The sequence below is a fragment of the Rana temporaria genome, chromosome 8, assembly GCF_905171775.1.
Source record: "Rana temporaria chromosome 8, aRanTem1.1, whole genome shotgun sequence".
Classification (NCBI taxonomy): Eukaryota; Metazoa; Chordata; class Amphibia; order Anura; family Ranidae; genus Rana; species Rana temporaria.
The window spans coordinates 180644621-180657892 of record NC_053496.1 but is presented as its reverse complement, the minus strand read 5'-3'; the positions used below and the strand labels follow the sequence as shown (position 1 = coordinate 180657892).

Below are 13272 nucleotides of genomic sequence, written 5' to 3'. Positions count from 1 at the left end.
GTGTTTTTACTCTACCATCTCCACATGAACTTCTGCCTATGTTATGCGGACTATTTTTATTAGATTTTTTAGAATTTTAATGTTCTATTTTCCTGTGTGCTATTTGTGGCTATTTCAATTTTTCAATTTTTCATGCATATATGTTTTTTCATATTATTTTACAGACTATAAAGTGACATTCACTTAACCCTTGTGCGCTGTATGTTTTTGTTCTTCCAGTACTAAGTAAGTCCAATATTTACACCGACAGTCCATGAAGATGGAAGAGTTGCCTAAAAATGTAGTGTGGATGGTGGGAGGAGAGCTGTCGGAGAATGTAGTGTGGATGGTGGAGGAGAGCTGTCGGAGAATGTAGTGTGGATGGTGGAGGAGAGCTGTCAGAGAATGTAGTGTGGATGGTGGAGGAGAGCTGTCGGAGAATGTAGTGTGGATGGTGGAGGAGAGCTGTCGGAGAATGGAGGGTGGGGGGAGATCTGTCGGAGAATGTAGTGTGGATGGTGGAGGAGAGCTGTCGGAGAATGTAGTGTAGATGGCGGAGGAGATCTGTCGGAGAATGTAGTGTGGATGGTGGAGGAGATCTGTCGGAAAATGTAGTGTGGATGGTGGAGGAGATCTGTCGGAAAATGTAGTGTGGATGGTGGAGGAGAGCTGTCGGAGAATGTAGTGTGGATGGTGGAGAGGAGAGCTGTCGGAGAATGTAGTGTGGATGAAGGGAGGAGAGCTTTCGGAGAATGTAGTGTGGATGATGGAGGAGAGTTGTCAGAGAATGTAGTGTGGATGGTGGGAGGAGAATGTAGTGTGGATGGTGGAGGAGAGCTGTCGGAGAATGTAGTGTGGATGGGGGGAGGAGAATGTAGTGTGGATGGTGGAGGAGAGCTGTCGGAGAATGTAGTGTGGATGGTGGGGGAGAGCTGTCGGAGAATGTAGTGTGGATAGTGGAGGAGAGCTGTCGGAGAATGTAGTGTGGATGGTGGAGGAGAGCTGTCGGAGAATGTAGTGTGGATGGTGGAGGAGAGCTGTCGGAGAATGTAGTGTGGATGGTGGGAGGAGAGCTGTTGGGGAATGTAGTGTGGATGGTGGAGGAGATCTGTCGGAGAATGTAGTGTGGATAGTGTAGAGCTGTCGGAAAATGTAGTGTGGATGGTGGAGGAGAGCTGTCGGAGAATGTAGTGTGGATGGTGGAGGAGAGCTGTTGGAGAATGTAGTGTGGATGATGGAGGAGATCTGTCGGAGAATGTAGTGTGGATGGTGGAGGAGAGCTGTAGGAGAATGTAGTGTGGATGGTGGAGAGGAGAGCTGTCGGAGAATGTAGTGTGGATGAAGGGAGGAGAGCTGTCGGAGAATGTAGTGTGGATGATGGAGGAGAGCTGTCAGAGAATGTAGTGTAGATGGTGGAGGAGAGCTGTCAGAGAATGTAGTGTGGATGGTGGAGGAGAGCTGTCGGAGAATGTAGTGTGGATGGTGGAGGAGAGCTGTCGGAGAATGTAGTGTGGATGATGGAGGAGATCTGTCGGAGAATGTAGTGTGGATGGTGGAGGAGAGCTGTAGGAGAATGTAGTGTGGATGGTGGAGAGGAGAGCTGTCGGAGAATGTAGTGTGGATGAAGGGAGGAGAGCTGTCGGAGAATGTAGTGTGGATGATGGAGGAGAGCTGTCAGAGAATGTAGTGTAGATGGTGGAGGAGAGCTGTCAGAGAATGTAGTGTGGATGGTGGAGGAGAGCTGTCGGAGAATGTAGTGTGGATGGTGGAGGAGAGCTGTCGGAGAATGTAGTGTGGATGGTGGAGGAGAGCTGTCGGAGAATGTAGTGTGGATGGTGGAGGGGAGCTGTCGGAGAACGTAGTGTGGATGGTGGAGGAGAGCTGTCGGAGAATGTAGTGTGGATGGTGGAGGGGAGCTGTCGGAGAATGTAGTGTGGATGGTGGAGGAGATCTGTCGGAGAATGTAGTGTGGATGGGGGGAGGAGAATGTAGTGTGGATGGTGGAGGAGAGCTGTTGGAGAATGTAGTGTGGATGGTGGAGGAGAGCTGTCGGAGAATGTAGTGTGGATGGTGGAGGAGAGCTGTCGGTGAATGTAGTGTGGCTGTATAAATGAGGTGGGGAGTTCCAGAAGAGATGGGATTTCATAGGTTCTGCATATCAATTCCCAGTACATTCATTCCTGGTGGTAGAATCCTGTGAAAGTGAAAGTTAGAATCTGGGATATAAATCTGTGCTGTGATCAGCTGGTCAGGCCTGATTATTCAGATCTGGGCTCTACTCTATTCACTGAGCATGTACAGTGGAATCCCCAGTGAGAACATGAAGTTTCAATCCCTTGTAATATAATTTGGAAGATTTTCAGTATATTTTTTTCATTTTTTCCATAATTATAAATATTAAAATGCTGTCAAACTGTTGTATTTTAATTACATTTTTTTATATTCTTTATCTAAAATAATATCGGTGTGTGATTGAGTGAGTGAGTGAAAAACTTATAGAGCGCAACACATGCGAACTGAATCGCCTCTGGGCGCTGTTTCCATTCCTTCTGTAAGGAAACACTTTTCCTCAGAAGAGATGAGTTTTAATCTTTCTCCTGAAGGCCAAGTGGTCCGACTCCAGTCGGATGGTGGTTGGTGGTGCATTCCACAGTCGAGGTCCTTGGACAGCAAATCTCCGATCTCCTTTGGATTTGTATCTTGCCTTGGGTATTTCCAGTAGGTTTTGATTTGTTGATCGCAGAATGCGATTTGGGTTATAAATTTTTATTTTTTCGCATAGATATTGGGGAGCGTTTCCTTGAATACACTTGTGCGTTAGGCAAAGTGCCTTAAAAGTGATTCTGTCTTTCACTGGTAGCCAGTGAAGAGATCTAAGCGAAAAGGAGATCGACTCCCATGTTTTTTTTCCAGTCACTAATCGAGCGGCCGTATTTTGAACGACTTGCAGACGAGTGATTTGGTATTTGGGAAGTCCTAAATAAAGGGCATTAGTGTAGTCCAGTCTGGAATTGATGATTGTTCCCACCACGACTGCAATGTCCTCTTTAGGGATAAAGGGGGTTAGTCGGCGTAGTAGGCGCAGCAGATGGTGGGATCCGCTGACTACTGACCCTATTTGTGCATCCATTGTCATGTAGGAGTCGAAGATGACTCCGAGACTTTTGACTTTGGTGCTAGGGGAGATATGTTTACCCAGAATGGGCGGTGGGGTCCAAGTTGGGGTGGAGTGACTTTTCCGGTTTGCGTGAAACAGGAGAAGCTGTGTTTTTGAACCATTAAGTTTAAGATAACTGGATGTGATCCAGTTATCTATTAGAGTAAGGGATCTCTCTAATCCAAGAGAATGATCCTTTTCGTTGCTGACGCGGAGATATAGTTGAGTGTCGTCTGCATAGGAATGGTAAAGTAGCTTCTGGTTCCTGATGATTTCAAAGAGGGGACGGAGATAGATATTGAACAGTAACGGTGATAATGGAGATCCCGGAGGGACTCCGCATGATACCGTATGCTTTCCTGATGTGAAAGATCCCAATTTCACTGTTTGTGATCGGTTTTCCAAAAAGGAGGAGAACCATGGTAAATCAGCTTCTGCGACTTTGGCTACTTGAGTTAGCCTAGTGAGTAGTAGTCCATGGTCTACCGTGTCAAAGGCCGCACTAAGGTCCAACAGGATCAGGAGAGAAGATTCTCCTTCATCTGCGGCCTCTAGGATGTCATCCCATATTTTTACCAGAGCAGTTTCAGTTCCGTGGCCTGGCCAGAAGCCTGATTGAAACGTATCAAGTAATTTTTGGGTTTCTAAATGCAGTTGTAACTGTTGTACAACTTCTTTCTCTATTATTTTGGAGAAAACATTTAGACCCATTATGGGCCTCCTATTGTTTGGGTCTTTAGGGTCGAGGGTGGGTTTTTTTAAGATCGGTTTTATTGTGCCTTGTTTCAACAAGGATGGCACCATGCCCTCCTTGAATGATTGATTTATAAGCTGCGTGATAGCTGGTGCCAATATATCGGCACTTTCTTTCAGCAGTTTAGTGGGAATGATGTCATTGGGTGCTGTGCTGTTGCGCAGAGACCGAATGATGTTTTTTGTGGCTATGATGGGTTTAAAGGTGAATTTAGGTGCTTGATCCGGGTATATAATGGTATTTGGGTTGGGCTTAGGGGCGGGACTCATGCAGATTCCATTTTGCTCGAAGCTTGTACGGATTTTTTCAATTTTATTAATGAAATAATCCGATAATTCATTGCGTTGATTATAGAGAAACGGGTCTGCAGTCTTGGACCTCACAGCTGGGGACCATGGGACAGGTTTCTGAGCAGTCTAATGCCGCGTACACACAACCGTTTTTCGGGTTATAAAAAATTACTTTTTTAATGGTTTAGAAAAAACGACGTTCTTTTCAACCCGATCGTTAAAACGGCCTTGCCTACACACAATCGTGAAAAAAAAATGCTCTAGCAAAGCGCGGTAACGTACAACACGTACGACGGCACTATAAAGGGGAAGTTCCATGCGGATGGCGCCACCCTTGGGGCTGCTTTAGCTGATTTTGTGTTAGTAAAAGATGATTTGCGCTTTTATGTCTGTTACAGCGTGATGAATGTGCTTACTCCATTACGAGCGCTAGTTTTACCAGAACGAGCGCTCCCGTCTCATAACTTGCTTCTGAGCATCCGCATTTTTTTTACGTCGTTAAAGCCCACACACGACCATTTTTTACGACGTTAAAAACGACAACGTTAAAAACTTTGTGAAAAATTAGAGCATGTTCGAAATTTTTAATGGCCATTTTTTACATTGTGAAAAAATGCTCTGGAGCCCACACACGATAGTTTTTAATGACATTAAAAAAAAACGTAATTTTTTACAACCTGAAAAACGGTCATGTGTACGCAGCATTAGACCTCACAGCTTGGGAACATGAAGTAACATTCTGAGCAGTGTAAGGCCTCACAGATGAAAATCATGAGGCAAGTCTCTGAGCAGTCTAAAACCTCACAGCTGGGGACCATGAGGCAGGTTTCTTAGCAGTCTAAAGCCTCACTGCTGGGCCATGGGGCAACATTCTGAGCAGTCTAAGACCTTACCGCTGGTTACCATGAGTCAAGTCTCCGAGCAGTCTAATGTAGTGTGGATGATGAAAAAATCCGACAAGTAAAGCATGTTTTTTTTCCGACGGAATTATGGCTCAAACTTGTCTTGCATACACACAGTCACACCAAATTCCGACAGTCAAGAATGCGGTGATGTACAACACTACATCGAGCCGAGAAAAATGAAGTTCAATGATTCCGAGCATGCGTCGCATTGATTCAGAGCATGCGTGTTTTTTTTTGCGGGTCGGAATTGCATACAGACAATCAGAATTTTCAAGCAGAACTTTTCTTGTCGGATAATTTGAGAACCAGTTCTCAAATTTTTGTTGTCGGAAATTCCAAAAGAAAATATCCGATGGAGCATACACTCGGTCGGAATTTCCGACCAAAAGCTCACATCAAACTTTTCTTGTCGGAATTTCTGATCGTGTGTACGCGGCATTAAGCCTCACAGCTGGGGACCATGAGGCAGGTTTCTGACCAGTCTAAAGACCTCACAACTGCAGGACATGAAATAAGCCTCTGACTAGTCTAGCACCTCACAGCTAAAGACAATGCGACAAGCCCTTTTGGCATCTGGTTGCCTTACGACAATGCAAAACTGCTGGTAACCAGTACAATCTCCAGAACATTACACAGGGATTAATTTAGGGTCATTACTCACAAGTCTCCAGGACAGCTGCCAGCTTCCAGCTTCCTCCAGACACAGTCTAGTGAGTGAGGCAGTCCTGATCCCTTGTAGTAAGATCAGCTTCTGACAAGGTCCATCTAGGCCCAAGCCCTGTCACCGTTGAGGCCTCTAGAACAGCTGCATTGTCCATGGGCTACCTAAGGGCAGCAGTCCCTTAAAGGAGTTCTCTGACCTAAAACTTTTAACCCCCGCTGTGCCCGGGCTGTAAAACTATACAAAATAAACTTTCACTTACCTGCCTACGATCCCCGTTGTTCCGATATCGCCGTCCCGTTCTCCGGTCCCGGTCTCTTCCGCTTCCTGTGTGTCGGTGACTCATAGTGCGCTCAGCCTATCAGCGGCCGCAGCAATGTCCCGTCGCGGCCGCTGATAGGCTGAGCGCACTATGAGTCACCGACACACAGGAAGCGGAAGAGACCGGGACCAGGAGAACGGGACGGCGATATCGGAACAACGGGGGATCGTAGGCAGGTAAGTGAAAGTTTATTTTGTATAGTTTTACAGCCCGGGCACAGCGGGGGTTAAAAGTTTTAGGTCAGAGAACTCCTTTAAGCTTTGGAACCCTCCAATGGAGAGAGAACCCAGTTCTCCAGGGCTTCAGATTATTTATCCCCTCTCCAGCCCCCTACTGGACACTCCTCTCAAGGATTGGCTGGAAAGTGATAAATATTGAGGCTGGTTATTTGAATTTTGCCTACCTAGGCTCTAGAGGCTTCTTCTAGAGGAAGGGAGGTTTCATGAATATGGTTTCTGCTGGTTCTTAAGGCCTTCTGTCTCAAGCGGGATATTTGCTTCTGCAGCAAGTATGCCCACGTCTATAATCTGGCCAGCATCCCTTTGGTTTGGAACTGCACATATAGGGCCAGATTCTCAAAGGCGTTACGACGGCGCAACACCATTAGTGCCGTCGTAACTCCTCATCTGGCCCCGGGTATCTATGCGACTGATTCTTAGAATCAGTTGCGCATAGATACCCATTAGATCTGACATGCGTAAGGCTGTTACGCTGTCAGATCTTAAAAGTAATTTTTTTTCCCGCCGCTAGGTGTCGCATCGTCGTTTTCCCCGTCGTCTATGCAAATGAGGTAAGTACGCAAGATTCCCGAACCTACGCGCGTCCGACGCTGAGAATTTACGTTGTTTTCGTAGCGTACGCGACGCGTAAGGTTGCCCCTGCTATTAGCAGGGGCAACCAATGTTAACTATGGCCGTCGTTCCCGCGTCGAAGTTTAAAAAAAATACGTTGTTTGCGTAAGACGTCCGTGAATGGCGCTGGACGCCATTTACGTAAACGTCTAAGCAAATGACGTCGGGGCGACGTCATTTAGCGCAATGCACGTCGGGTAATTTACCCGACGGAGCATGCGCAGTACGCTCGGCGCGGGAGCGCGCCTAATTGAAATGGTGCCCGCCCCATTTGAATTGGGCGGGCTTGCGCCGAGCGAATTAACGATACACCGCCGCAAGTTTACAGGTAAGTGTTCTGAGAATCAGGATGTAAACCTGTAAACCTGCGGCGGTGTAGCGTACAGCACATACATTACGCTGCCCAGGAGCAACGTTAATGTATGAGAATCTGGCCCATAGTCTCAGTCCTGCTGTTGTACACAGAAAACCCTTGCATTAGAGATAAGTAACTTCTTTCCAGACCATTTAAAACTATTTTAGCTTTACTCCAAATAATGCTTCTCTGCAGTACCAACTCATCGGACAGAAGAGACACAGAAGTTTCTGATGGATGAACATTTTCTGATATCTCATCATAGTTGTATTTCCATATTCCTATTATGCAGCGTACAGACGATATGAAATGTCCGACAACAAAACCATGGATTTTTTTCTGACTGATGTTGGCTCAAACTTGTCTTGCATACCCACGGTCGCACAAATGTTGTAGTCAAGAACGCGGTGACGTACGACGGCACTATTAAAGGGAAGTTCAATACCAGTCGTGTTAGTAGAAGTTTGGTGAAAGAAGATTTGCGCTTTTCATCCCCGTGCTTTTCAGTCCGTCACAGCGTGAACGCTAGTTTTACCAGACCAAGCGCTTTCGTCTCGTACTTCATTCAGAACATGTGTGGAATTTTGTGCATTGAAATCATCCACACACGATCGTAATTTTCGAGAACAGACTTTGTTGTCGGAAAATTTGAGAACCAGCTCTCAAATTTTTGTTGTCGGAAATTCCGACAGCAAATGTCTCATGGAGCCTACACAGGGTTGGAATTTCCAACAAAAAGCTCCCATGTTGTCGGAAATTCCGACTGTTTGTACGCAGCATTACAGTAAGCCTGTCACACTGCATTAAACACATGCACATGTCCTTCTCTGTGAGCCTGTACCTCTTCATTCAAAAAAACTCTTCAGTGTGGCTCTTCATTAAACATAAGGTCATCAATCTTTTTCATTATGGGAGATTGCTTTTGTGTGTAAGCAGGTGCTTACATTTGCTGCTGTTAGAAATTGCAGGCTGTCCAGGTGAGAAGGGGTTAATTCAAGTTCTGCATTTTACCCAGGCTTTTTCTGGGCCGCCGCCCTCCACCCTCTTCTCCTGATAAAAAGGGGGGAGACTCTGGGCCATATTCTGAGAGAAGTAACGATGGAGTATCTCAGGATACTCCATCGTATCTCTCTTTTTTGGCCCGTGTATCTATGCGAGTGATTCTTAGAATCATTTTCGCATAGATACACTTAAGATCCGCCATGTATAAGTCACTTACACTGTCGGATCTTAAATGTAATTACGCCGCCCGCCGCTAGATGGCATTTACGTGAAGGTCTCATTTGTTTATGCAAATGAGCCTGCTACGCCGATTCCCGAACGATTTCGTGTCGCGTACCCGTCGCAAACGTCGTTTGCGTAAGCGGAAACTTACTCCTGCTATATGAGGAGTAAGGTTCCGCATGTCCCACGTAGGCCATGTTACGGATAGCGTCGGGTCCGCGTTGTGTTTTTCCGTCGGCTACGTCGTTTCCCTAAGTCGTTCTTGAATACGACTTTACGTCAATGACGCACACGTCGGCGTCATTGACGTTTTCCGCCTAGAACTGGAGCATGCGCACTGGGCTTTTTTAAGCCCGGCGCATGCGCAGTTACTTAGAATCGGGGGCGTGCTTAATTTGAATAGAAGCCGCCCCCTTGAAGATACGCGTGGCTACGCCGGGCCATTTACACTCCACCGCCCCAAACTACGGAGCAAGTGTTTGGGGAATACAGCACTTGCTCCTGTAGTTTGGGGCGGCGGAGTGTAAATGACTTACGCGCCGCCCGCGGACATTTAGAGAGAATATGGGCCTCTGTACACCATGGCCGCTCAAGAGGCCCACCGTAAAGATGTAACTGTGAGCAACCTGAGTTAGAGTAGCACCCGCTAAGGGAATCCACCAGTTTACGATTCTTCCAGACAATGGACTATTACCTGGGAAGGTATGCTCTGTGTAACCTGGGACTAGTTAGTGGAACTGTTGTTGCACGTTGGACTGTAATGTTGACGTGTGTCCAGTAAAGTTGGTAAATGTTCAAACATCAGTTCTGAGGTTACTACAAAGTGGTGCATTATGGTACATGGCATATAGCAAAGAACAGGGCCTCCTATGCACACATGTGGTGAAGTGGAGAACATGCCATTGCTAACGGCAACAAATGAAAGGGGAATGCTATGGCAGCCAGAGAACAGTTCCGGCAAGGGCAGAGCCAGAAGAAGGGATGGGCAGCCGGGAAATATGCCCAGGGCACAGCAATGGTGTGGCACCCCCTCCGTGTGTAAAGCTTCAGATCAGTGGCTAGCAACCAGTGGGCCACAGCTTCATGTCTGCTCTGACAGCTACTGCTGCCATTCTGTACTCCAACATGCCCAGTCTCAATACACTCATTTTATACCATGCAATAGGAGCAGAGGAGGGGGGGGCTCAGTTCTGCATTTTTGGCCTAGGCTCTGGAAGAACCTGCCTTGGTACTGGGCAAGGGTGACAAGTCCTGTGCATAGTGAGTGGAGCGGCACAATGTTTCCCTCCTGAGCAGTCGGTGCCCCAGCTACCTGATGGAGACCTCAGGGACCTAGCCAAGTCAAGATTAACTCTTCATGCAGGAGGTTCATGCTGTTATGTGGTGGAACCTGTACTGCATCACTGAGATTTAGGTGATAGGAGGTCTGGACTGGTGGAACATGAAACACGGTCAGTGGTGTCCCCTTTAAAATGTCACACTCCAAGCGTCAAGTGGTGATATAGTTACACCAGATGTACAGCTCACTTCTAATTTGGGGCACCGCCTTAATGTTGAACTCACATGAACGTTGCTCCACCTTGTCCCGGGCACGAGTCAGCGCATACACTGGAGGAGAGAGGACAGCCTGTGGCCCTGCCCACAAGCGCATTGTTAATACTCCTTGCAGAGGCACTCTTGCCCACCAGGGCGGGGCGATAGTTGTCCTGGGCAGGGCTGGTGCAAGGATTTTGGACACCCTAGGTGAAACCTCATTTTGCTGCCCCCCCCCCAGCTCCACCCCTGACTCCACCTCCTTTGCCCTACCTATGTATACCCCACCTTTTTAATAAAGCGCCCATCAAATGCAGCCTCACCAGCACCCATCAAATGCAGCCTCACCAGCACCCATCAATGCAGCCTCACCAGCACCAATAAAATGCAGCCTCACCAGCACCCATCAATGCAGCCTCACAAGCACCCATCAAATGCAGCCTCACCAATGCCCATCAATGAATGTTTGCTTCCAACCATTCGGGAATTCGGGACACAGACACAGTCCTCTGCCGCCACTGCGCCTCTGACACTATGTGCAAACGGAGTGGCGGCTGCCTGCTGAGACTTAGTTGCTTGCTGCAGGGAGAAGAGAGTAGGAACAGCAGTGGGTGGGCCCCCTAGGCAACAGTGTGCCCTAGGCGGCTGCCTAGTTTGCCTAATGGTAGCACCGGCCCTGGTCCTGGGTAAGCTCTGGCACACTGAGATCTATGGAGGTTTCCAGAGAGACCTTTGCTTAAAAAGACACTGTTGCTAGTAGAGATAACACATCTTACTCTGTGGTCACCCCAACCACATCTACTTAACTTGGCATTTAGGGGGGGGGATAGACCTGGTCAGTATTCACTCCATAAGACATCCAGATATCCCCCCCCCATTTTTTTGGGGGGGGAGGTGCATCTTATGGAGCGAAAAATACAGTAATCTACATGTGTAATCATGGAAGTCTATCTCTACATAGACCACAGTGGGTCCCCCAACTGGTTCTTCCCACGTCACCACAGACAGTCTTACTGTCAATCTCTTTATTCCCTGTCTTGTGGTCCCAGCAACAAAATCAACAAATCAATACAAGGCTAAAATAAATATTCTTCAACATGTGTTAAAACTGTTAGATTTGAGCCCAGTACATTTTATTTTACAGTGATGGCAGGTGCTCAGGACATTCCATAAGATGTAGAGAGAAGACGTTGCTGGATCTGTCGGCAGAGGAGGTGGGTTATTCCTCACAAGCATCTATCATCTACTCACCTTGGGCGTCACGCCTTGAAGTGCTGGATGTCGCATAAGAGTTGCAGCTGATGATTGGTCTTACAGGATTTTTTATCACGCTTGATTGACCCTTTTGAACGTATGTTCTTCAGGGTTCAACACTTCCGGTAAGCCTCTCTCCAGATGGTGGCAGCTTCTTCCTCTTCTCTACACATTTATTGTCACGTTTGGACTAGGGGATCATCACCACTTTTACCTTCATTGGACTATCTCCACATTTTTTCGTCAATATAAAGATTGTTTTCTTCATATTCATTTGTCATATGTATTCACAGATACATGTTTATTTAATTTATACACAGTGTTCATATCACTTGGTATTATTTCTAGCGCTACATTTATATGTTCTGTTTGTTTTTTCCACTTGTCGATTGGGTTTGTAGCTGCTTACCATCTAAGACAGCGTAGAATTTTTTTGTTTTTGTTTCCAGTATATTTTATTTCAATTTTTTCGTTTGGTTTTCATTATTTCGTTTAATATTTATTAACAATCAAACATGAGCAAAAAAAGTTTTCATTTTATTATTGTCTGGATTGTATCTGAGATATAATCTACATGTGTAATCATGGATGTAACATAATAGAGGAATGGACCAGGAGGCAGCGGAGACACTGATGAAACATAACGTATACTGCAGTATTTATATTCAACACAAGGTGGCAATCTCACTTGGATCACACAGACAGGAAGTGATGTAAGATAGAGACAGGAAGTGATGTCAGTTAAAGACAGGAAGTGATGGAGGTAAAGACAGGAAGTGATATAGACTTATAAATAGGGTGTTCCCGGTTTTAGGCAGAGAGGAGACATTGCTGGGATTGGCAGCAGAGAAGGTAATAAGATCTTATTTTATATTTACACCCAGTAATCCCCCCCGTCATGTCCGTCCTCTTCCTCCACAGTCACTGTGATGTATTTTATCTCCAGCAAATGCTACTGCAAAGAATATACAGTATATAAACTCAAAATTCTCTATTGTTAATATGTGCTTAGAGTTAGCCTAAATTTAAAGAGCCATAATCTAAGTTTTATTCCAGAGCCTCTGGTTTATAGACCAGATACATCCTAAATATAGAGCCATTTATCCAACTGTCCATCCAGAGCCTCTGGTTTATAGACCAGATACATCCTAAATATAGAGCCATTTAACTGTCATAAAGCTATCTTGGGGTAGTGCTGACAGGAGAGGTGAGCGGTGCCGGGAATTCTGGGACATTATCCTGTAACAGACAAGGGATGTGTCTGGATGGTGACTGTATCATTGTGTGTGTCAGGTTCCTATAAGGTGTCAGGATATCACTGTCTATTTCTCCATGGAGGAGTGGGAGAAACACCAGGATCTCTACAAGGACGTCATGATGGAGAATCAGCCGCCCCTCACATCACCGGGTAAGAGGAGACTTTATTGTAAAGGAGAGAGCAGTACGGAGGGTCCACCTAGATCCCCCATCATCTGCTAAACACATAGAAACAATGTATTCAGTCAGTGTGTGTGTTTCCTACAGATGGATCCAGTAATGGGAACCCACCAGAGAGATGTCCCCGTCCTCTGTATTCCCGGGATTCCACACAGGAAGGTCACACCATCCCTTACCATCATCAGGTAGGTGGGACTTAGCATGTAGACCTAAAAATGTATTCTGAGCTATGAGAGGACATTCTATGTAATCTCTTAGTTCTTTTTTTAATTTTGTTTTTATAAATGTATTTTATCATCTTTGGGGTTTAGGGTGAAGAAGTGAAAGACATTAAAGTTGAGGTTAAGGAGGAAGAAGAAGAGACGTTGGTGAGTGGAGATCAGCAGCCTATGGAGGAGGGTTGTCCTCTGTATTCCCGGGATTCTACACAGAAAAATGCCAACTATACAGAGAATAATCAGGTAGATGGGACGGGGCAAAAATAATTCTATAAGAGAACATTCTTCTATGTAATTTCTTATTATTGACAGCAGTGTTTCCAGATGTTATA

At 46.1% G+C, this 13272-nt stretch overlaps 1 protein-coding gene across 2 annotated transcripts in view; it reads left to right on the top strand.

The window, feature by feature from the left end:
• LOC120910000 (zinc finger protein 436-like) overlaps positions 1-13272 on the top strand; it is a 59106-nt gene that overhangs the window by 25967 nt on the left and 19867 nt on the right. The window lies entirely within an intron of this gene.